Source organism: Myxine glutinosa, chromosome 5 (assembly GCF_964187855.1).
Source record: "Myxine glutinosa chromosome 5, kmMyxGlut1.1, whole genome shotgun sequence".
Classification (NCBI taxonomy): domain Eukaryota; kingdom Metazoa; phylum Chordata; class Myxini; order Myxiniformes; family Myxinidae; genus Myxine; species Myxine glutinosa.
The window spans coordinates 146967691-146992380 of NC_136265.1; the positions used below are offsets into that span (position 1 = coordinate 146967691).

At 43.2% G+C, this 24690-nt stretch overlaps 1 long non-coding RNA gene across 1 annotated transcript; it reads right to left on the reverse strand.

Annotated features, from left to right (window-relative positions):
• Positions 1-710: 710 nt before the first annotated feature.
• LOC144892391 (uncharacterized) lies at positions 711-21012 on the reverse strand. Its single transcript, XR_013623588.1, has 3 exons — positions 20900-21012; positions 13823-14055; positions 711-1758 (listed from the first exon to the last, which is right to left on the reverse strand). It is a non-coding gene; the product is annotated as an uncharacterized LOC144892391 (long non-coding RNA).
• Between the last annotated feature and the right edge of the window lie 3678 nt (positions 21013-24690).

Here is a 24690-nt window from a genome sequence, read left to right on the forward strand (position 1 = left end):
TAACTCTGAAAAATGAAACAAAAAGCCCAAAAAGGAATAACTCTGAAAAATGTATGAAACAAAAAGGGCAAAAAGGGCATAACTCTGAAAAATGAAACAAAAAGCCCAAAAAGGAATAACTCTGAAAAATGTATGAAACAAAAAGGCCAAAAAGGCATAACTCTTTATGAAAATGAAACAACCTGAAAAGGAAATTTATGAAACACCCTGAAACTCGAACTTGTTCGGCAAGTTGTCAAAGTAAAGCCATGTAGCAAGTTTCAGTTGAATATTTTAAGGGGTATGGGAAAAAAGCCTGAAAAATCATAGGTGGGATGGACGGACGGACAGAGAGGGAGAGCAAACCATAGGCGTCGTTTGACTTCTCTATTTGGGGGCGGTGGGGGGGGGCAAGGGCTTAATATTAATAATGGGTATAGCTAGGTCTGACTTCCAAAATTAGTTTGTTAGTGTAGTTACAGTAGTGTACATGAAATCACAAGTACAGTTTACCTTCATTATTGTTACTCACATTTAAATACGGGATGTTTGATCTTAATTGTAAACTACTGAAAGAAATAAAGGTGGGGGTATTGCCCCCCTGCCCCACATCCAAACTCCGCCGGTGGAGCAAACCTATCGTGAAACCGGTAGGGGATTAATAATAGTTGATTGTTCCACGTGTACATCTGTGGCCAAAGTTGCTTTGAACTCACAAGACAGAATAAAAGTAAGGTTGAAAACTTTATAGTTTGTCATTGTATAGAATATAGATGATGCCCTTGTTAATGGGATATGACATTCTGCAGGGATGCGTCGAGCATGCCAGGATTGGTGGGGTGGGGGAGTGGGGTTGGGAGCGTGTTCCCAAACAAAGTTTGTGGCAAAGATGCAAAGCTGATATTCTGGAGGCTTACAAAGCTAACAGGCAAAATAAAAAATGACAAAAGGAATGAAAGAGAGGGTGGGTGGTAAGAAAGAGAAGGGATGGTATGGGAGTGTACAAAGAGTGGGGAGTTTCGGATTAGGTCGGAGTAAGGGGAAGGGCTAAGGGCAAATATATGTATGAAACGTAGTGAGGAGGGGGTGTGAGGTGGGGAAATTGCATAAAATTCTGCCATTTGCGTACGTAATAAATAGATGACCCAAATAAATTTACACATTGGTATAAAACAATGAAAAATACCAGTAAGAAAGATTACATATGCGCAAATCTTTTTGACTTGTTAAATTATTTTTAACACCTTTATAACATCCGACCTGCGAGAACTGTTCACCGAATACAATTATGGCAGCTACATTCACTCATCTAACGAGGGCATGGTGGCAGGAGGGGCAAGGGTTGCAACCCTCACAATTAACCCCTATAGATCTGACCCTGCGCTCAGGTAACATCAATAAACAACGTTTGAGCTTTGAAATAGAACAATTAATTACTTCAAGCACCTTGGTGTGCCGGCCATCCTGCCTGTTTCCATCACACCACACGAACCACCACATTACTTTCACCAAGTCCCAGGTTCTCGGGCTGCAAGGCCTGGCATTCACGAGTGATGGATCGACTGAGGGTTTTCGTGGGCACCAGGAGTGGTGCGACCGCTCCGTCGGACCCCTCCGTGGGACTCGTGGTGGAGACGGCCATTGGTTTCTCTGGGTGATGGCAGGTTTGGCCGCGACTGTAGCAGAGGACAATCAGCAAGATGAGTGCCAGCAGGAGGACGAAAAGCAGAATTGCTGCAGAAATGATGAGTGGAAAGATGGATGGATCTGGGGGGAGATCTGGGAAGAGAGAAGGTACCATTACTTCATTTATTTTCAAGTCCTGTTTCATTTACCGTCGTCATTGATTAAAGTTGATATTCGGTGCTTAATTATACCACGAGATGGGCCAGAGGAGGCTGTTGGATGAGCACTCAATTCACATTACATCCTTCATGTGGACAATATAAAACAAAGCCTATCCTAGTCAAACACCTACAGTACCACTTACCACCTTCGTGTGGCGAGGGTGTTTTTTTTTAAACAAAATTGTGAGTACCTGGTGCCTTAAAACAAGATTTATCAGGGCAGGTGGGACTCTTTAACCTTGCTGGGAAGCTTACCGACTTTAGGAGGTCCGATGATGTGCCACGATCTACAGTGCCTTCAGAAAGTATTCACACCCCTTGACTTTTTCACATTTTGTTGTGTTACAGCCTGAATTGAAAATGGATTTAATCAAGTCTTTTTGTCACTGATCTACACATAATACCACGTCATGTCAAAGTGGAATTTTTGTTTCAGAAATTAAAAAAAAAAAAAATAATTGAAAAGCAGAAATGTCTTGAGTCAATTAGTATTCAACCCCTTTGTTATACCACTCCAAATTGAGCTCAGGTGCTCAAATTGAGATCATCCCTGAGATGTCTCTACAACTTGATTGGAGTCCACCTGTGGCCAATTCAATTGATTGGACATGATCTACAAATAAACACACCTTTATATACAAGGTCGCACAGTTGACAGTGCATATCAGAACAGAAACTCCACCATGATGTCCAAGGAACTGTTCCTTATAATTCCCAGATAGAATTGCGAGGAGGCATAGATCTGGGGAAGGGTATGAAACAATTTATAGAGTGTTCAAAGTTCCCAAGAGCACAGTGATCTCCATCGTTAGGAAGTGGAAGCCACTCTTGAGAAGAAGGCACATGACAGCACGCCTGGGGTTTGCAAAAGGCACGTGAAAGTCTCTGAGAGCATGAGGCTAAATATTCGGTTGTTGTTTTGTATGCAGCCTGTGGCTGCTGGTTGCATCATTTTTTTGGCAGCGTGTTTGTGCCGCTTGTGCAGTGCCCCAATTACCACTGAGCTGGTACTCATTTTGCTGACTTCAGAAGGATGACGGGCTGAGTCAACTCCCCTGGCGTTAATTCAATGATTGACCAGGATTTAAACTCAGGATCCTAGGATCCCAAGCCAGCACCCTAACCGTTAAGCCAACACCAGGCCGCAAATATTCTGTGGTCTGATGAGATGATTAATTAAACGCTTTGGCCTGAATACAAAGCGCTACCTCTGGCAGAAACCGAGCACAGTTCATCACCCATCTAACACCATTCCTACCGTGAAGCATGGTGGTGGCAGCATCATGCTATGGGGATGCTTTTCACGGGCAATGACTGGGAGACTTAAGGATATAGGGAACAGTGATGGAGCCAAATACAAGCAAACCTTCAGGAGAATCTGCTTCGAAGTGCAATACACCTTAGTCTGTGGCGAAGATTTACATTTCAAGAGGATAATGACCCCAAGCATACAGCCAAAGCAACACTGGAATGGTTTCAGAACAAGATTGTGAAAGTCCTTGAGTGGCCCAGCCAAAGTTCAGACTTGAATCCCATTGAGAATCTGTGGAAAGACTTGAAGATTGCTGTTCATCGACACTCCCCATCCAACTTGACAGAGCTTGAGCAAATCTGCAAGGAAGAATGAGAGAAACTCCCCAAATACAGATGCGCAAAGCTGATACAGACATACCCAAGAAGACTCAAAGCTGTAATCGCTGCAAAGGCGCTTCTACAAAGTATGACTCGGGAGGGGGTGGGGGTGGTTTGAATACTTGCCGGTATGTAAATTAGATATTTCTGTATTTAATTTTCAATGAACTTGTAAAACTCTGTAAAAATCAAAAAAAAACAAAAACATGTTTCCTCTTTGTCATTATGGTGTATTTTGTGTAGATTGGAGACAATTTTTTTTAATTTGATCCATTTTAAATTCAGGTTGTAACAACAAATGTGAAAAAGTCAAGGAGTGTAAATACTTTCTGAAGGCGCTGTATGTAGAGCGCTGGTTTTGCCAAAGCAGTTTATATGGCTGGGGTTACAATCCTGGATGTGTCTCCACTCCAACACAGGAAGTCAAGGGCAGGGATTTGTAATTTGTTCAGGGTGCCGGCGATAGCTTGCCTACTCATCGTGAAGGGCACGGTGGGATATTTAACGTCCACCTACTAATGCTGGCAGATGGACGCCCAGTTTAGAGACTATCGGAGGGAGTGGCACACACATTGATGAATCAGCTTCCTGTGAAACACAAGAATAACAGTTGATAGCTGTGTTGGGATTCAAACCCAGGATAAACAGCTTAGAAGCGAGCCAGCGTACATCCAGGTCTAGGTCATCCCGCTTCCTACCGTGAAGTATGGTGGTGGCAGCATCATGCTATGGGGATGCTTTTCATGGGCAATGACTGGGAGACTTAAGGATGTAGGGAACAATGAATGGAGCCGAATAGAAGGTAAACTTTGATTTAAACCCCTAACCATTTGTTAAATGGTATCGCAGAAAAACCACTGCCTTGCAGTTAGACACACCCTAGCCAAAGTGAGGACTCGAACAGAAACCCACAGTAAGCAGTATATAGTACTGCATAACCATTTCAATGACCATGTGTGCAGTGCAATCTACCCTGACTGTCTCAACGGTTCATGGCATTGGAGCAAGGTGGATGGTGCTCACAGAGCGAGACTGATCCTAGGGCAAACCAGCCTTACGTGAATCTATTTACACACAGGTTCACACATGGGGGGTAGAGGGCTAGAAATGGTGTCCAATTTTAACGTCTGCCATGTTTAACCTGACCTACCTCACCACAACTGGCGATGGCTTCTTTCATGCACTTGAGCAAATCTTCTCTCCGATACACCTTCACCGACACATGGCCAGAGCGATTGGAACTACTACCCAGACTAGTTCTGGTCTGGGTAGAAGTTCCAGACCTGGGTAGTTCCAGGTCTGGGTAGTAGTTCCAAATTATAAAATAAATTACCAAACCACTTGCATGCTATCACCTAAACCTAGCTGCCCTCATTGAAAGAAAACGAACAGGAACTGGCCAGATAACTGAATCAGGGAAGTTGCAACACAACACCTTCTTTTGGAAAGGAAGGACACAACAAGAGAAGTGTCACTTACCGTGTGGCTGGCGCCGACCCCAGAAACATTACCTGTAATTATTAGCATCAGACGTGCAGTGGAGGGCAATCAGTACTGCTTTTGCAGGTGAAGCATTGCGCTATACCGTAATTAGTGCATACGCACCAACAATGACGAATGGTGATGAAATCAACGAATAATTGTTCTTGCAGTAACAAACACCTTCTTGCATCCACCAAACAAACATAAAGCATCGGAGCATTGGAGCCATCAACTTATCAACCTAAAGTAAATAATTCCATCCCCCAGGTGGAAAAATTATAAATTAATGCCAAATAAGTTAATTGCAAAATACTTGAAGAACTTCTGCGGTTTACTTACTTATTCTGTGGTTTTCCAGACCTTTTCCCCATACTCTAACATATTCAACTGAAACTTCGTACATGGCTTCATGTCACATACTCAACCTCCGCTACCGAAGGTGGATGGAGGTTATGTTTTCACCCCTGTCTGTTTGTCTGTTTGTGAACAAGATATCTCAAAAAGTTGTGCACGGATACAGACGAAATTTGGCGGAGGTTGGGTATGTGACAACGAGGAAATGATTCGATTTTGGTGAAGATCCTGATCCGGCTAGTAGAATTTTTTAAGTGATTCTTCACCATTGGAAGATAGGACTAAAACTGACATACTGTATAGCACGATATCTCAAAAAGTTATGGACGGATTTGCATGAAACTTTGTGGGCCGCTCGGGTGTGTGACAAGGAAGAATCGTTTCGATTTTGGTGAAGATCTGAATATGTATTCGGATACGAGAATTATTTAATTTTTGAAGTGATTCTTCACCATTGAAAGATCGGGTGAAAAGCGATATATATAACATATTGTAAAACGTTATGGACGAGTTATGAATAAACTTGGTGGACGAGTTGGTTAAGTGACGAGAACAAGCAGATTCGATTTTGGTTCAGGTCCGAATCCAGATCCGGCCTATCATTGGGATACAAAATAAACTGTTCAGCCTGGCGGAGGCATGCGCTCTACCGAGTACCGTTCTAGTTTTGATAAGTTACAGAAAAAGTGTGAATTTAGTTGAGTTTTACTAATTTTTCCCACGGATTTATGCTCTTTCTGGAATTAGAAAATGTCACATTGGTAGGGGACATGTATTGCAAAGCAATTCTCCCTTTTGTTATTGGAATGCCAGACAGCAGACTCCTGAAACAATTGCCATTTATTCCCAATTGTCAGCAGTCTGGAACACCCGACAAGTCCAAGCAATTGCAAATTATGATCAACAAAAGACCGGGAAGATGTGATTCTGGGTAGAACGGTCTCACCATGTGCTTGCTGTAGTCACGTGATCCCCCCCCCCCCCCTCCACCCCCTCCTCCTCCAAAGTTAAAACGTCACACCTGACATGAGCCTTGAGCCGTTGGTGGTGGCCTTGGGTTGTAATTTTGCTGTGTATACAAATTCTGGACAACAACAAAAATGCCCTTTAATACCGTTGTTCGATGAAATGTGGACCTTGAATTGACGAAAGGACTCCGAAATTCAATCATATAAAGTACAATAATTCGTATTAAACATTTGGCTTCCACGAACCAGTGGGTAATGGGAATAAATAGTGTCGAAGAGGAACGAAACTCCACAAATAGTCCACCCAAACCCCACCACCAACCCCATTCGCCCCCACAAAATACACGAACGTCTAAAAGCGGATGTTCTACATTGAACTGCACCACATTGACATATCCAACGTATTTGTGACGTCAAAAGTTTCATTGAAACGTCAGAGACATTAATCATCATTGCAAGGTGCTATACAATCACTAATTCTGACACAAAATGAGAAAATAAACGAATCGATACACTTTTTGAAATATGAAACGAAATAAATATTTGTAAAAGTGAAAAATGAGATTTGTTGGGAGGGACTTTGCTAACTCGTCGACCTTTTCACCTGCACCACGGGCTTTCAGGATAGCTTAGGCCTTAGAGGTGTGCGCACTCACCTTTGAGCTGTCTAGCTTGGGTTTGAATCTCGACCCAGCTATACACTGTCATCCTGGCGTTTCACGTGCAGGGCCAATGGGCCATACATCAATGTGTGTACCGTCCAGCGGAGGAGGTCCAGCACAGGTCGTTAAAGATCCCTCGGTATCGCTTGCGGAGATCAGGCGAGTTATCACCGGCATCCTGAACAAATTACAAATTCCTAACCGAATGTCCAAGCGGCACTGCATCAGCAGCACATCCACGCCCTAGTAATGATGTAACTTAGTAATGATGCAACAAGCAGTTTATATGGCTACGGTTATAATCCTGGATGAGTCGCCACTCCAACACAGGAAATCAGGGCAAGAATTTGGGATTTGTTCAGGGTGCAGGAGATAGCTTGACTACTCTTAGCGAAGGATACTACTGTTCACCACCATCTCTTATCTTCCCCCATCCAAAACCTTGATCTTTTCTACCCCCGTTAATTCACCCCAGATCCACTTTTTTGAAATACCGACTTCTTTCCTGGAAGTCCTAGCAGTGTCCATGTGTTTTATACCTCTCGCACACCCCCAAACCCCATTCCCATGCCTCCTCCTCCCAAGCCCTCTCCCTCCCACAGATCTCCCGATGTCCCTGCTCTCAAATGTACTTGTGTGCTTCCCTCTCTCTGTGCTTCCCTGTTTTTTTTGTCATTAATGTTAGCTCTTACACGAGCCTCGATCTTTTATACAAAAAAACAACAAAAATAAAAATCACCCACAGGGTGAACCGTATCTTGCCAAAATGTGAAAATTCCGTTTTTTCGTCATGACGTCATCAAATGACGTCATAGCGTCAAACTGTTTACAGATCTGGGAAGCACTCATCAAGGGCATTCATATGAGGTATTACTCGATATGGTACCTACGATTTCAAAATTTGACCTTGGGGTCAATAATTTTCGACCTCCAGCGCTAACCATGAAGGTCAAGGCCGATCGCCACCAAAAACTAATCAGCTGAGCGCCGGACCATATACTAGATTCCCATGAAGTTTGGAGACGATCCGATCAAAGTTACTCAAAAAATTAGTGTTTCGTCGACCTCCATGATTGGCCGCAAAGTGACCTTGACCTTTGACCTTGACCTTCATAATTTTGTGTGCTAAAGGGTATCTCTAAAAGACTCTGATATGCGAACTTACAAGAGTTTCCAAAGGGAACTGTGCTCTACAGAGTGACCTAAACAATGCGAACTAAAGCAATACAATATACATGAAAAGTGCAGTTTTTTCGTCATAACGCCGTCAAATGACGTCACATTGTCAAACTAGTTATATGTTTGGAAAGCACTCAACAAGGGCTTCAATTTGAGGTACTACTCGATATGGTAACTGAAACTTGAAAATTTTACCTTTTGGTCAAAATTGAATGACCTTCAAAATGACCTTGAAGATCAAGGCCGATCGACACCAAAAACTAATCAACTGAGCGCCATACCACACCCTATATACCCACCAAGTTTGGAGATCATAAGATCAAAGTTACTCAAAAAATAAGGGTTTCGTAATTTGACCTTGGGGTCAATAATTTTCGACCTCCAGCGCTAACCATGAAGGTCAAGGCCGATCGCCACCAAAAACTAATCAGCTGAGCGCCGGACCATATACTAGATTCCCATGAAGTTTGGAAACGATCCGATCAAAGTTACTCAAAAAATTAGTGTTTCGTCGACCTCCATGATTGACCACAAAGTGACCTTGACCTTTGACCTTGACCTTCAAAATTTTGTGTGCTGAAGGGTATCTCTATAGGACTCTGATATGCGAAGTTACAGGAGTTTCCAATAATAACTGTGGTCTACAGAGTGATCTAAACGTGAAAAAAAATGATTAACCACAAACAAAAAAAAAAACAAATGAACATATGTCACCCACAGGGTGAACCGTATCTTGCCATTTGACCTTGACCTTAATAATTTCGTATGGTGAATAGTATGTCTTCATGACCAACGCACATGAAATATTGAAAGATTTTGATGAGAACTGAGGAAATAATTTTTTCATGAAAATTCCGTTTTTTCGTCATGACGTCATCAAATGACGTCACATTGTCAAACTAGTTATATGTTTGGAAAGCACTCAACAAGGGCTTCAATTTGAGGTACTACTCGATATGGTAACTGAAACTTGAAAATTTTACCTTTTGGTCAAAATTGAATGACCTTCAAAATGACCTTGAAGGTCAAGGCCGATCGACACCAAAAACTAATCAACTGAGCGCCATACCACACCCTATATACCCACCAAGTTTGGAGATCATAAGATCAAAGTTACTCAAAAAATAAGGGTTTCGTAATTTGACCTTGGGGTCAATAATTTTCGACCTCCAGCGCTAACCATGAAGGTCAAGGCCGATCGCCACCAAAAACTAATCAGCTGAGCGCCGGACCATATACTAGATTCCCATGAAGTTTGGAGACGATCCGATCAAAGTTACTCAAAAAATAAGGGTTTCGTTGACCTCCATGATTGACCGCAAAGTGACCTTGACCTTTGACCTTGACCTTCAAAATTTTGTGTGCTGAAGGGTATCTCTATAGGACTCTGATATGCGAAGTTACAGGAGTTTCCAATAATAACTGTGGTCTACAGAGTGATCTAAACGTGAAAAAAAAATGATTAACCACAAACAAAAAAACAAAAAAACAAAAAAACAAAAAAACAAACAAACAAACATACAAGCTGACTGATACATCTTGCAAAAACTTCGTTTTGGCAAGATAACAAACAAACATACAAGCTGACTAATACATCTTGCAAAAACTTCGTTTTGGCAAGATAAAAAGGACACCGTGGGTTCTTTAACATACACCAACTAATGCTGGTAGACATTGATACATTGATAAAGCACTCTGCCTGTGAAACACCAGGATGGTAGTTTACAGCTGTGTCGGGATTACAACACAGGGTAGACATCCTAGAGTGTGCGTATCTCTACACCATAGTGCAAGCCAATTAAACGGATACCATACATGTTCAAAATATATAAATACTAGTACCCGACTGCAAAGCCGCAATGAGCCGGCGAAGCCAAAGCCTCTTGCCACTATTTCCCATCACTATGGCATCAGTGAGTTATGTAGTTGGTAGTAGGTAGGTGTAGTAGGTACCGTACCTAGTTCAAAATGACACCATTTGCATTCTGGATGAGATTGAAATTTATAAAATTTCCTTCTTGATTAATTCGGTGAATTCCGTCTCAACTTCGGATATTTCCGGCCGTGAAAAACTATCCCCTACGGCCGTGAGATTTCTAAAAAATAATTATTCGTCAATTTTAGAATATTTGACGCCGTTTTCAGCCTCCGAAACGGCAACAAGCTTTTTTGAAATATTTTTTCAAATGCTCCAATCTCATTGGTTCCGGTGTTTGGTGACGATTTTCGTTGAAGATAACCAGGGCCCGTGCGGGCCCGGGGAACGAGGTTGGTCTTAAAGTATTTTAATTACAAATTAGAGGTGCATAAGATTGTGAATCAAAAAAAGACGGGTGAAACAAACTCCTATTGAACGTTTTCGCAATTGTTTATGCATACTTCTGCATCCGCAAGATGGCGGCCTCCATGGAGCGATCTGGTGCGTTAAAGCTTCGAAATTCTCAAAGGATTCAGCAAAATCTGGCTTTTCAACATAATACGTACGCGTTCATTCACAACACCGGCTCCGCCGGCTAAAAGGTGGACGTGCCATGGAGCATCATGATCATCACGTTCCTGAAAGTTGTTTTGAAATTCCCATCCTATATTATGAACCATTCCAATCAGCTGTCCTGATAAAGCAATACAAATCACTTTACTCCATCAAGTTGACCTTGCATGGTGGTAAATGTGAAAATTACCGAAATGAACAATAATTTATTTATAGTTTACACGAATGTCTCATACATCATTCACCACGCCAAAAGCACGGTTCCACTTTTCCATTATTGGCCTGTACAAGAGGAGGGACAATTGCTTCACAATAAATGTCTTCTGCTGATGTCATATTTTCTAAGTCCAAAAAGGGCATAACTCCATGAAAAATTGACGAAATGACCCGAAACTCGAACTTGTTCTGTAACTTATCCTAATAAATCCATGCACTAAGTTTCAGTTGAAAATGTTAAAGGGTATGGGGAAAAAAGTCTGGAAAACCACAGGTGGGACAAACAGATGGACAGAGGGAGAGCAAACCTATGGTCCCATCCGGTGGAACCGGTAGGGGACCAATAAGCACATGTTGTAGGGTACCATATGGCGAGGCTATGAGAATGGAAAAAGTGGGAAAACTCTACAGGTGGTGACGGAGAGTGCATCAACTCCCAATGGCCGACAACCCCAGATGCATGTATGGTGAAGATGAACACAATTAGCATCACGTGATAGGCTCTCATTGGCTACGTTGAGGATCCTCATAAGGGAACTTGCACTGTAGGAATGGACGAGGAAGCAGCACCATCGGACACGTGACCTCGACGTCAGGTCGTGCACAAGACCTGGTTAGATTTCCAAAAAACTGGCAGATGAAGATTTCTGGAATTTATCGTGCGAGGAGGTGAAATCAGATACATAGAAGGATGTGGTTGATGAAATGACGTGAAGTTCTCCAAACGAAGGGTCCATTGCCCCTCGTATACATGAAATGATCAAACAACACAGGTAGGGCTTCTCGTGAGAGTGTGAAGATCTACGACATGAGAATGTATTTAAATATGGGTATCCAGGCTCAGGTAACAGCACAACGACAGTGGGGGGCAATGTGGGTCAACAGACAGAATGGGCCCAAGGGAAAACAGTGGAACAACCAGGAAGGGAGAAGTATGACAGGGATTTCTCAACTGGTGTCGTAAAACGCAGTGTCATAAACAGGAGAGATCATGAGGTGACGGAGGCAAGAGCTCAAGGAAATGGACACAGATCCGTAGGTGAGAAAAGAGCGGAAGCAAAGAATGGAGGTGAATGTGGAGTTTACACTTTGGGAGGATGAAGTCCATTCTAACCGATTCGATACTTCCGCATACCATTTAAGGTGCAGGAAGAGCACACCTGGTGTGGAGTGGTGTGATTTGATAAGGATGTACCACGTAGGAGTTGGGGGTGCAGTACTGTGGTGTAGGGGTGCATGGTACGCATGGTGTGGCAGGGTCACCAAATCATAGTGCCAAACAGGGGGAGAGGGGAGGGAGGTCTGGGGGGTCCTCCTCCAAGAAAGTTTGAAAAATGATTATCGGAAACGGTATTTGCTGCGTTCTTGGCAGTTTCTGCAGTTCCTCGCGTTCTTCCCTGGCCCAAGAGTTCAGCAGATTCGCGATGACTAATGGGCCAAAGTGACGAACTGATGAGCAGACTTGGTCAGCTGGAATCCACAGTCAGAACAAGAATGACCGCATTGTGCTCACAACCTGCGACAAAATCCGGTAACGGCCGATTGGGAAACGCGCATTTAATGCGCTATTAAATAATTAACTCGACATCTCTCACCATGTCAGCCTCCGCCACGGGGTTATATCATTATCAGAACGAGCCGATTCGTCACACGGTCACGGATGGTTTACTTTAACCTCAATATGGAGCCATTCAAAAATCACCTGATGCTATTTTTTAGTAATGTAAGCACAATAGTTAGACTTAGGTAGTTATAATATGCAAGTACAATAGGTAGTTAGTTATAATATGTAAGCACAATAGTGCGTTAGTTATTTGAATGCCCAGACCTTCTTGAAGGGACTTCCGGTGGTTGGGTTTTGGCCAGGAAGATGGGCCGGAAATGTGGTCTTGAGGTGCTGGAAGTCAAGGTGTGTACCGCGCTCGTTTGGGGTAAATGTTGTAAATGTTGTAAATGTAAACGCTGTACGGTTCTGGATTGAATATACTTATTCAATTGAATATACTTATGGTTAATCTATTTAGATGTAACACCCACGAACATAAATCGGGTGTTATAGTAATTTGCGTCGGTTGATTACGTAACGTAATGCATGATTACCGTGCGTGCGTTGTGACGTGTCGATTGGGAAACACACATTTAGTGAGGATTAAAAACTTAACTCGACACCTCTAACCACGTGATGTGTGTATCCTGTAAACAGACGCACAATTGAGTCACACATGACGAGAACATTGAATGGTGTGTACCACTCCGTTTCTGCCACTGGACTGCATCCAATATCACAGCATAATTATAACTTATCAACGAAAATCCGTAGGGGGAGGGGCACCTCCTGCCTCGCCGCCACCCCCCATCTCCAGGTGCGGGTTTCAGAAGGTGGAACGGAGCCCTCACAGGTCTCAAAGTATCCACTCCCTGTATGTAGGTGTGTGTGTACGTAGGGGGGTGTGTGTGTACGTAGGTGTGTGTGTATATTGGGTGTGTGTGTGTGTGTGTGTGTAGGTGTGTATGTGTATGTCGGTGTGTATGTTGGGTGTGTGTGTGTATGTTGGTGTGTATGTAGGTGTGTGTGTGTGTACGTAAGGGTGTATGTGTGTGTACGTAAGGGTGTATGTGTGTAGGTGTGTGTGTATATTGGGGGTGTGTGTGTAGGTGTGTGTGTGTGTGTAGGTGTGTATGTGTATGTTGGTGTGTGTGTGTGTGTGTATGTTGGTGTGTGTGTGTGTAGGTGTGTATGTGTATGTCGGTGTGTGTGTGTGTGTATTGGTGTGTGTGTAGGTGTGTATGTGTGTGTGTGTGTGTGTGTGTGTGTGTGTGTGTGTGTGTGTATGTTGGTGTGTGTGTGTGTCGTGTGTGTGATATTTGTGTGTCTAATATGTAAAAAATAATAAATAAATACTAATGGCTGATACCTATGTATGTATCTATGCTGATACCTATGCTGATACCTATGGCTGATACTCCTGTGTCCCATTATGTGTGGAGTGCTGTGACGTGAGAAGGACGTACCAGGAGGAGTCGGGGGTGCTGCACTGGGGGTGCAGTACTGCACACACACCGCGGGAGGATAGATGCAGAATTCGCTGCAGGGCTGACAGTTACCCAGCAGCGAGTCGAAGTAGAAGGTGGCGCCGCACGCCATGTGGTCCTCGTCGGGTATATGAGGCTCGGCGTGCGGGTCACTCCGCTCTTTTATAGCAGCTACCCTTGAGCTCCATCCCACCGGTGGCGCCTCGTGGGTTCTGCGGACACAACATCGAGCGTCTGCAGATTTGTACAGAGATAATGATGAACAAGTTCCCTTTGGCCGTTGGTTATCAATATAAAGATTTATTTAATTCCCGCAACATTTCCAACCTCTTATATAGACCAGGGTAAGGTTCCTCCATGGGAATGATAAATTAGATCTGCAGGAGAGACGGAGGAAACTCCCAGGTAATCACCATAGAGCACGAAACAGCGCAGGTCACGTGATTTACACCAATTCACGCGACTTCCAATCCCGAACAAGAAGGGATGGTGAGACACCAGGGTGGGGGTTAACAGCTGGGTCGGGATTCGAACCCAAGCACCAAGCTACACTGCAGACATCACACTCCCCTCTGAGCATCACACTCCAGGGTTCCATCCCCCAAACGAACATAAATAGCCTCACTGTCGAATCTGTGCTTCGCAAGCAGGGTGTCCCATCTCAGTGTGTTTGGCCTCGCAGATGGACATTAAGCTGGTTGTCCTGTCGACGAGAACCGATTAGTTAATGTTAAAGATCCCACGGATTTTGTTTTTAACGAAGCGTATCGGGGAGTTATCGCCGGTATCTTGGAGAGATTTTTTTTTTTTTGTATACAAGATCGAGGCTCGTGTGAGAGCTAACATTACTCACACAAAAAAAACAAACGGACACACAAAACTTACAATAAAGGGAGCAGGAGACAAGATGGGAAGAGAGAGGGAAGCACACAAGTACAACAGCAGAGAACAGGGACATTGGGAGATCTGTGGGAGGGAGAGGGCTTGGAGGGGGGGGGGGGGAGCATGGTAAGTGGGAGGGAGGGGGATTGGGAGAGGAAAAAAAACACGGACACTGCTAGGACTTCCAAGAAAGAAGTCTGTATTTCAGAAAAGTGGATCTGGGGTGAATTAATGGGGGTAGAAAAGATCAAGGTTTTGGATGGGGGAAGATAAGAGATGGTGGTGAACAGCTGTTTTAAAGACCTGGAGGGAGGAGTGGGATTGAAGGGAGTGTGGGAGTTTGTTCCAGAGGCGGGAGAGAAGAGGAATGAAGGAGTGAAGGTGAGCAGAGAGTCTTGATTTTGGCAGTTTAACCATAAGAGGGTTGCTGGCAGATATTGTGCGACATGTAGGAATATTTGGTGAACAGAGCACAGATAGAGCTGGGGGAACAAGGCCGGAGAGGAGTCGGTAGAAGACGGAAAGACCACCAGCCTGCCTGCGGTGAGTGAAAGGCCCTCGGAGTTAGCTTCATCGCGGGAGATTCCAATGATTCTGAACATTTTGGTTTCAACAGCGTGAATCCGAGCTCGGTGTGAGGCAGGAGCACCAGCACAGAGGGGAGAGCAGTATTCCATTGAGCTGCGGATGAAAGCCTTGTATGTGGTGTGAGGATGCCCAGGCGGCGACTGGCTTTGGAGGCCAGATTATAAATGTGGTTTTTTAACTGACATTTATTTTTAACTCACCTGGAACGTAGTTCCAGGGAGCTTATGAGATGGTGTGGTCAGTCCGTAAAAACTTGCAACTTCTCTGAAACTGCTGATGGGATTGTGACCAAATTTGGCTAAAATGATATTTGGTATGTTGGAAATCAAGTTTGTTCACGGAATGAAAAAAAAAACATCTGGGGTGTGATCGCGTATTGATCGCAAGTCCAAGTCCATCATCAAATATTGATCGCATCAAAATCTGCACTCAATACGGGGGTTATGGGTGAGGGGGTGGTGGAGGGTTGACCCCTCAAAATAGGTATTTGCTCTCTTCTCCAAAACTACTCATACGATTTTGATGAAACCTGGCGACAAGCTTCATCACCCTTGATGTACCAAAAATTTTCACGGCATAAAAATATCAAGTTCTGAAGGGGTCTGTGTGACTGATCCACGTGAGCTTCAGGACCCGTAGTCCTATTTTAGCTCACCTGGAACGAAGTTCAGGGGAGTTTATGCGATGATGCGTCGTCAGTCCGTAAACACTTGAAACTTCTTCTCCGAAACCGCTGATGGGATTGCGACCAAATTTGTCACGAATGATATTTGTTGTGTTGACTAAAGTTTGTTCACGGCATTAAAAAAAACAATCGGAGTCTAAGGGGGTTTACCAGGGGTCAAAGTGGATCCAGGTTTGACCCCCCCAAAATAGGAATTTGCTTTTTCCTCTGAAACTACACACACTATTTTGATGAAACTTGACCACAACCTTCACCACCCGTGATGTACCGAAGTTTGTTCATGGAATTGAAAAAATCTGCCCCTTTTGTGGTCTATGGGGGGGGGGGGGGTGTTGCCCCCCAAAATAGGTATTTGCTTTCTTCTCAGAAACCACACATGCAATTCTGATATGAAACTTGACCACATCCTTAATCACCCGTGCTGTACCAAAGTTTGTTCCTGGCAGTTAAATAAATCCACAATATGTAATGCATTTCTGCATTTCTGCGTTTCGTCGATCTGCATTTCAAAGGTCAAACTGCATTTCGTCGATCTTCACTTTGGAGAGGAGGATAAGGAACAAAGTGAAGATCGACGAAATGCAGGTTGGATTTATGCCAGGAAGAGGAACGACAGACGCGCTTTTTATTGTGAGGCAGTTGCAGGAGAAGTACATGGAGAAGAGGAAGAAGTTGTTTCTTGGGTTTGTTGATCTGGAGAAAGCATTCGATAGGGTTCCACGCAAAGTATTGACATGGGCAATGAGGAAGTTAGGAGTGGAGGAATGGTTGATCAGAGTAGTGATGGCAATGTACAAAAGAGCGTGCACATCTGTAATAGTTAGGCAGTTAAGAGGAAGCATCGTTCATTTTTTCAGGAAAGCACCAAATTTGGCACAGATGTAGTATGGACCTATACAATTGTTTTCCTGAGGGGCGCCCAAAATTTCAGAAAATTCAAAAAATCCAAAAAAATGTCCTGGATGCCGTGAAAAAGGGGAGAAAACGGGTATTGATTCGAACTGTAGATTCTGATATTGTGGTCTTGGCAATAGCACACTTCTTTACCTACCAGTCACACGGTGTGGAGGAACTCTGGATTGCCATTGGCACTGGTAAAAGCTACCGCTACCTTGCCATCCATAAAATTGCCACCGGCCTTGGCCGCAGGAAGTCCGAGTCTTTGCCATTATTTCATGCCTTCACTGGCTGCGACACAGTGTCATTTTTTGCCCAAATTGGGAAAAAGACAGCCTGGAAGGCTTGGGAGGCATACCCCAGCATCACGCAGACCTTTCATGCTCTCACTTATAGGCCATCTGTGGACGCTATTACTATGGAACTACAGAGCATAGAAAGATATGTTGCCATCCTCTATGACCGGACTACCGAGATAAAGACAGTGAATGACATGCGCCGACACTTGTTCACGAAGAAGGCAAGAACAATTGATCACATTCCCCCAACAGCAGACGCCTTCGAACAACACCTAAAACGTGCATGTTTTCAGGCTGGACACGTATGGAGTCAGGCACTTGTGCCCTACCCAGAACTTCCATCACCAGCTGATTGGGGCTGGATGAAAACAGGGACTTCTTGGACACCAATTTGGACCACAATACCACTGATACAGGAGGCATGTTCAGAGCTTACAAGCTGCCATTGTAAGTCGACCTGTAAAGGCAACTGTAAATGCTCCAGGGCAAATCTGCCCTGCACATCACTGTGTGACTGCGATGGACAGTGCTTGTAGTACTATGCGTCTGTGCGACAGCCTCCACCTTTCAAGTGCCCACAATATTTTAAGTTAAAACTGCAACTGTGTGTAACTTTAATTAATACCATTCCATTGTTATCAGAGACCAATAAAACAATGTGTATCACTTGGAATTGAAATTTTACCTAAAATACGATGAGAGATTCAAGGAAAATGGAAACACCATGGCGGCCATCTTGAAATTAAAGATGATGGATGCCAATCTTTATGCAATTGATCCCATTGGATTCAGAGACCATGAAAACATGGGGTAAGACACTGGAACTGTGGTGTTATCGCTCATAGTATAGAAGTTATTGAGGGAAATAGGTCACAGAGGGCGGTCATGTTGAAATTCAATATGGCGGCCACCAGGGGTTCTGAATTTTTGGGCGCCCCTCAGGAAAACAATTGTATAGGTCCATACTACATCTGTGCCAAATTTGGTGCTTTCCTGAAAAAATGAACGATACGCCCTATTTTTCGGTCTTAACTGCCTAAATATAAGGACGAAGGACGGGAACAGTGGTGAGTTTGAGGTGAAGGTGGGAGTGCATCAGGGGTCGGTACCAAGTCCACTACTATTTGTAGCTGTGATGGAGATGCTGGCTCAGAACGTAAAGGAGGGTTTACCGTGGGAGTTGTTGTATGCAGATGATCTGGTGTTGATTGCGGAAAGTATGGATGGACTGAAGGAAAAGATGAACAAGTGGAAGGAATGTATGGAGACAAAAGGTCTGAAGGTGAATATCGGAAAGACGAAGGTGATGGCAAGTGGTAAAGCATGTGGTGAGGTGGAAAGAACTGGGAAGTGGCCCTGTGCTGTGTGCAGGAAGGGTGTCGGAGTGAACTCCATTCAATGTACAATGTGCGCTGAGTGGGTTCATCAAAAATGTAGTGGTTTGAGAGGGTCATTAACCAGTGTGGCAGCTACATTCAAATGTAAGGTGTGCACAGAGGGAGCTGCAGATGGAGGAAATGTTGAGTTGGATCTTGGAGACGGCGTGAAGCTGGAAGCTGTGAAAACATTTTGCTACCTCGGAGACATGCTGAATGGAGAAGGTGGATCAGACTCGGCAACGGTTGCTAGAGTGAGATGTGCATGGAAGAAGTTTCGGGAACTGAGTGGCATGCTGATGAGGAGGGGAGTGTCGTTGAAGCTGAAGGGAAAGGTGTATGCTGCATGTGTGAGAAGTGTTATGATTTATGGGAGCGAGACATGGGTAATGAACGTAGAGCAGCAACGAAGGTTGGAAAGGGTGGAAATGTGAATGGTACGATGGATGTGCGGAGTATCGTTGAGAGAGAGGAAGACAAATGATGAATTGCGAAAGATGATGGGAATAGAGCCTGTGATTGATGCTGTGAAGAGGAACAGGTTGAGATGGTTTGGTCATGTGTTGAGGAAGGATGAAAGTGACTGGTTGAGAAGAGTGATGGAAATGAATGTAGAAGGAAGTAGAGGACGGGGAAGACCGAGAAAGACTTAGTCGGGTTCACTATGTCAATAAATTATATTTCGTTCAAAATCATGGTAGATTAGCAAACCTATACATTTTTGGAAAGGTTATAGCATAAGGAAACTAAAAATCAATGTTTACATTTGGAGAGATACCTGTATGGCGGCCATTTTGGATTTTCAAAATGGCCACTGTAAAATACATATTTTGTTCTATTTCTGCCTCTAATTACCCTAAAACCTTTTAAAAATATACTAAACCTATATTTTCAGGGACAAGGAATCCAATGAAAGTATCAAATTAGTGCTATGGGGAATGGTAAGAAACGAATCAAAGGTTTTGAATTGCAAAATACTGTCTATATATTCGCGATAAGTTGCATAATCAAATACATGTTATCATTTTGTACAGGCAGTTAATAACATCAAAATGTGTCACAATAATTCATATCACCAAACATACACAGGCAGTCAGCAAAATCATATATACACATGCAGTCAGTATAACTTCACATCTACACAGGCAGTCAATGACAAAATATACACAGGCAGTCAATGGCATCAAACATACACGATTACAGAATATGCCATTTAGAGTTCGTCATCACTGTCCTGTGTGTCGTATCCGACAATATAGTCCGCATCGTTTTCACAGTCCGTTCCACACAAGCAAAGGTCGGTCAAATTGATTGGCAAATCGAATTGGTCGAATGGTCGATCGAATCGAATTCGATGAATCGAATCGAATCGGTCGAATGGTCGAATGGTCGATCGAAACGATTGGTCGAATTGGTCGAATGGAATTGGTCGATTGGTCGAATTGGTCGAATCGAATTGGTCGGAATTGGCAAATGTAAACATTGATTTTCTGATTTTCCATGTAATAACGTTTCCAAAAATGTATAGGTTTGCTAATCTACCATGATTTTGAACGAAAAAACATAGTGAACCTGACTAACTTGGCTAAAGATGGTGGAAGAAGAAATGAGGGCAAGGGGGTTAACAAGGGGAGATGCAGAAAATAGGGCAAGATGGAGACGATTGTCATGGGGACCGCAAGGCTAACCCCCGCTCTAGCAGGGAAAATGGCCTTAAAATGCATGTTGTGTTGTTGTTGTATTTAAATAAATCCGGGTCTGAGGTGGTCTATGGGGGGTGGGAGGGGGGCTTGTCCCCCAAAATAGGTATTTGCTTTTTTCTCAGAACCTACACACAATTTGATGAAACTTCATGACAACCTTCATCATCTGTGATGTACCAATGTTTGTTCAAGGCATTGGAAAAATTGGGGTCTGAGGAGGTACACGGGGTGGGGTATTTCGTTTGCCCCCCCCCCAATAGGTATTTGCCCCCCAAAATAGGTATTTTTTGCTTGTTTGTTTAAAGTCTTATGATTATGTTCATGTGATTCTACATGCTGTGCTGCCTTCTAGCAACCATTTAAATTGGTTTAAAACACCGGTGCAGTATACTGTTTATTCTACCAGGTGAGTGCCAGGGGTGTTGCCCCTATGTTTAAACATTGTGGCTGGAGATTCACAACCTTGTTTTTATAGAATAGTTGGAATCATAAATCAGTGAGCTAACAGAGGTAACAGAGGTTAAAAGGCGATGTATACCGACAGTGGGACCACACTTGGACACATATCAAGCAAAGCAAAGAACAAACAGGAAAAGAGGAGACACAGAGAGATCAGATGATGTCACCACTTGTTTGTTATGTAGACACGATGGATGGGCGGCCCCCGGTGAACGCCCTTTCTCAATGACACCCTTGCGGTAGGTGCATCTTGCGAGTGATGCGGGTTGTTGATCCCGCATATCGTTCACGATGCCGGGCAGGCGAGGTTGCTTCTGCAATGATTCCCTGGGTCGCTGCGCAGTTATCTTCTGGCTGGCCATCGTTTTCAGCGTGATCGGAATTGTCCTCGTTCTGGTGGGTCTTATAATGATGAACTCCCACTACTCGGACTTTCTCATCTACAACGGTGCCATCATCATGGTGTTCAGCCTCATATGGTGGCTCTTTTGGTACACGGTGAACATCGAGGAAAGCACTTCCCAATACGAGGAGAGCAAACAGAACTTCCCCGATTCAATCCCCGAGGATTTTGGAACTATAAATTTCTGGCATCCGGAGTTGAAGTCCCATCCTAAGGCTCGGATCTGGCCTTGGTCCGGCCACGTTAGCCTAAACGACGGAACATCTCTCAAAATGGGAATGTTCTCTGGACAGCAGAACGCGGGCTTCGATAGAGAGGCCGCCACACCTTTCTGACGACTTACCTGCGTGTCCAGGTAAAAGGGCCGGAACTCCGCGTGGAAAAAATAATAATCGGGGACATTAAGATCAACAGCTCTTGCAACAGGTTAAACACGACTTCTACTGAAAGGATCACTGTTGCATCGGTAAAGCTAACTCCATATTTGTTGCAAGATACTGCAATATAATGTCAGAAGAACTTTGCTGAATGTATTAAATAATGATTTTAACTCCTGCTATGTAAGCGATGAATCTTTCAGCATAGGTGGGACTCTGGAATGCGAGTTTCAGTGAGATGTCACAAAGTTAGGCCTGAACTTCGCATCATCATTTTAAACAATGGATGCTTATGACGTCACAAAGCCCCCCTCATCCTCCTACCGCCCATGCGGCGTACACCACAATTGGAACTATTTCCTTCCTGATAGACTCCCAACAACTGGTAGATTTCCATACATATGGTCTATTGGTTTCAAGAAGCCAGGTTGACTCAACAATATTGACAAGTTGCTGATCTTTGATCTGAAACAGACCAAGATTAAATGGTTTTTCATCCTTGGGTAATGCCGAACACACCTGCCAAGGGTCATAAACATCTGTACTCGACACACCGACAAGACTCACGTACCCGACCGATTGCAAACACCTCGGCTCAGGTAAATTCAATGTTGTAATACCGGTTGGGCAAATAGGACTGGTTCTTACAAATGAATGGCATCTTAATAGCCCCGGGCTGCATGCAAGAGATGACATGCGTGAGAACCCCAATTAACCACAGGCACACACAACCTTAAAGAGATTTGAATGGCAGGATAACGTGGAGGTGTGCGTGAGCACTCACATTGGATCCTGGCTTTGAATCTCGACACAACCGCAAACCATCATTCTGGTGTTTCAGGTGAAGGGCATCGTCCATCGGAAGGACTCGGCTGCCACCACTGGCCATTGGTGGACGTTCAAGATCCCTCGGTATTTCATGAAGAGGCGAGTTACCCAGCTAACACAACGTTGGAGCAACGTCAGCACGGTCAGCACAGTCATTGGGCCAACGTTGGAAAACAGACATCTCGTTTACAACCAATAAACAACGTTGGGCCAACGTTGGAAAATAGACGTCGAGTTTGCAACCAATAAACGTCACCCTGACGTCAACAATGCGCTTGGAACAATTGACCAAATGCCAACGTTGGGTACCGTCGGCACCCTGAACAAATTACACGTTCCTGCCCAAATCACATTCAGTTGAACGGAGGACCTGGCCAACCAGTTCGTGACAGATTTGCGGAAAAAAATAAAATAAAACTGTTCCCTGGCCACAAGGAGGTGGGAATAATTGTGGTCGCTAGTAGGGACCAAAAGGAGTGACTGGCCCGTGATTTGGTACCGTAGCCTAAAAACTCATAATAGCTCAACACGCTTCGCTCGTTTCACGATCATTCATTTTTAGTCTCCGAAACCAAATCGCAGTCCAGTCCCTCCTTTTGGTCCCTACTCCACTGCATGGGGCTGGCTTCGCCCTTCAGAGTAGATTAAATATATATATTTCTATTTATATAGTAGTAAAGTCAAGTTTATTGCATTTAAGAAAATCATTCATAGGATGGATGGATGGATGATCATTTTAAGGCCATTTTCCCCGCTATAGCGAGGGATAGCCTTGCGGGCCCCCATGACAATCATGGTTCCCTGTTTGAGGCAATGTTTTTATGGCCGGATGCCCTTCCTGACGCCAACCCTTGGTCACGCTGTTACGATGCGCAGGGATACGGTGTACCTATTCTAAATCGGGGTACACACCGGGATCATTCATCCCAGCAAGCTGGTACTTAATTTGCCGACCTCGGAAGGATGACAGGCTGAGTCAACCCCCCTGGCGTTAATTCAGCGATCGACCGGGATTCGAACCCAGGATCCGAGGATCCCAAGCCGGCACCCTAACCACTAAGCCAACACCAGGCTTTCATAGATCATAGCACCATTCATAGATCCAATAAATATCTGATCATGTTTTATCTCTCTGATAAGATCCATCATTTTAGCACAGGAATTACCATCTAAAATATTGACAAATATTACATTATAATTTAACTCTTGGTTTAGATATCGGTGTTGAGCTGACATGAAATGATAAACCTCTCTTAATGCCCTAATCTGATCTCCTAAACCACATATCATTTTGAGATTGTAGTAAATTATTTTCCCATTAAGGTATTGACAATAATCGAAATCTTCAGTCCATTTAAAAATGTTAAAATTTCCAGAAACAGAAGATCTCATTTGTTTCAACATTTATTATTTTATTTGTTTATTTACTTTTACCCTTGTTGTTTCTTCAATAAGACTTATTTGATATTTCTCACGTTCGTGATGTTTACCATTAATATACCAATCTGAACTATTCCTCCATTCTTTAGTTTGATCCATTTATATAGATTTAAACCCGTATGGAAGTGCATTTATTTTATCATCTTTTAAAAACCTTTTATCATCAAATGAAGAAAGAGCTTTCTTATTAACAGTCTCTGTAAAAATCTCATGACCATAACTTCTAATAAGGTTCATCTCTCTAATGATTACATCATCTTTATGTATGCAATCAAAATAATGATCAAAGTTTATTGTTTCCTTCAATATTCCCTTTTTAATACCCTTTAGTTTTTTTTAATCAATCTTGTATTTATCTCCATCCAAATATTTATAAGCCTATGCTTTTGATCTAACCCCAACAAATTCACTTAGAATATTACCTCTGAGTTTATCTTTAAATTTACCAATTACCTTCTTATTCTTTGATGAGTATAAATCATGATTAAGATTATAATTACTCATATCATAAGAATCTATATCCTCTTTAAGATCATTATAAATATCATCAGTTTTTATCTCTAATATAAAACTACCAGTATCCATATACAATAAACATGCTTCATTTTCGTACCTTCTCCATATATTATTACACAGATAATCATACATAAGATATTTTGATAAATCCAATACCGTTGTTTCAACAAAAATTGGTTTATCCATTAGTATACACTCTTTAACTAGATGAACTGCACAAAAGTTTTCAGTGAATATCTCAACTCTTTTAAAACTAGGTTTATTTATTAGTTTCTCTGCTTTCTCTCTTGTTGTAGCTAATCTTACATCTTGTTTATTTCTTAGATTCTCCATAGTTTTTTTTTTTTTTTTTTTGTATACAAGATCGAGGCTCGTGTAAGAGCTACCATTTATC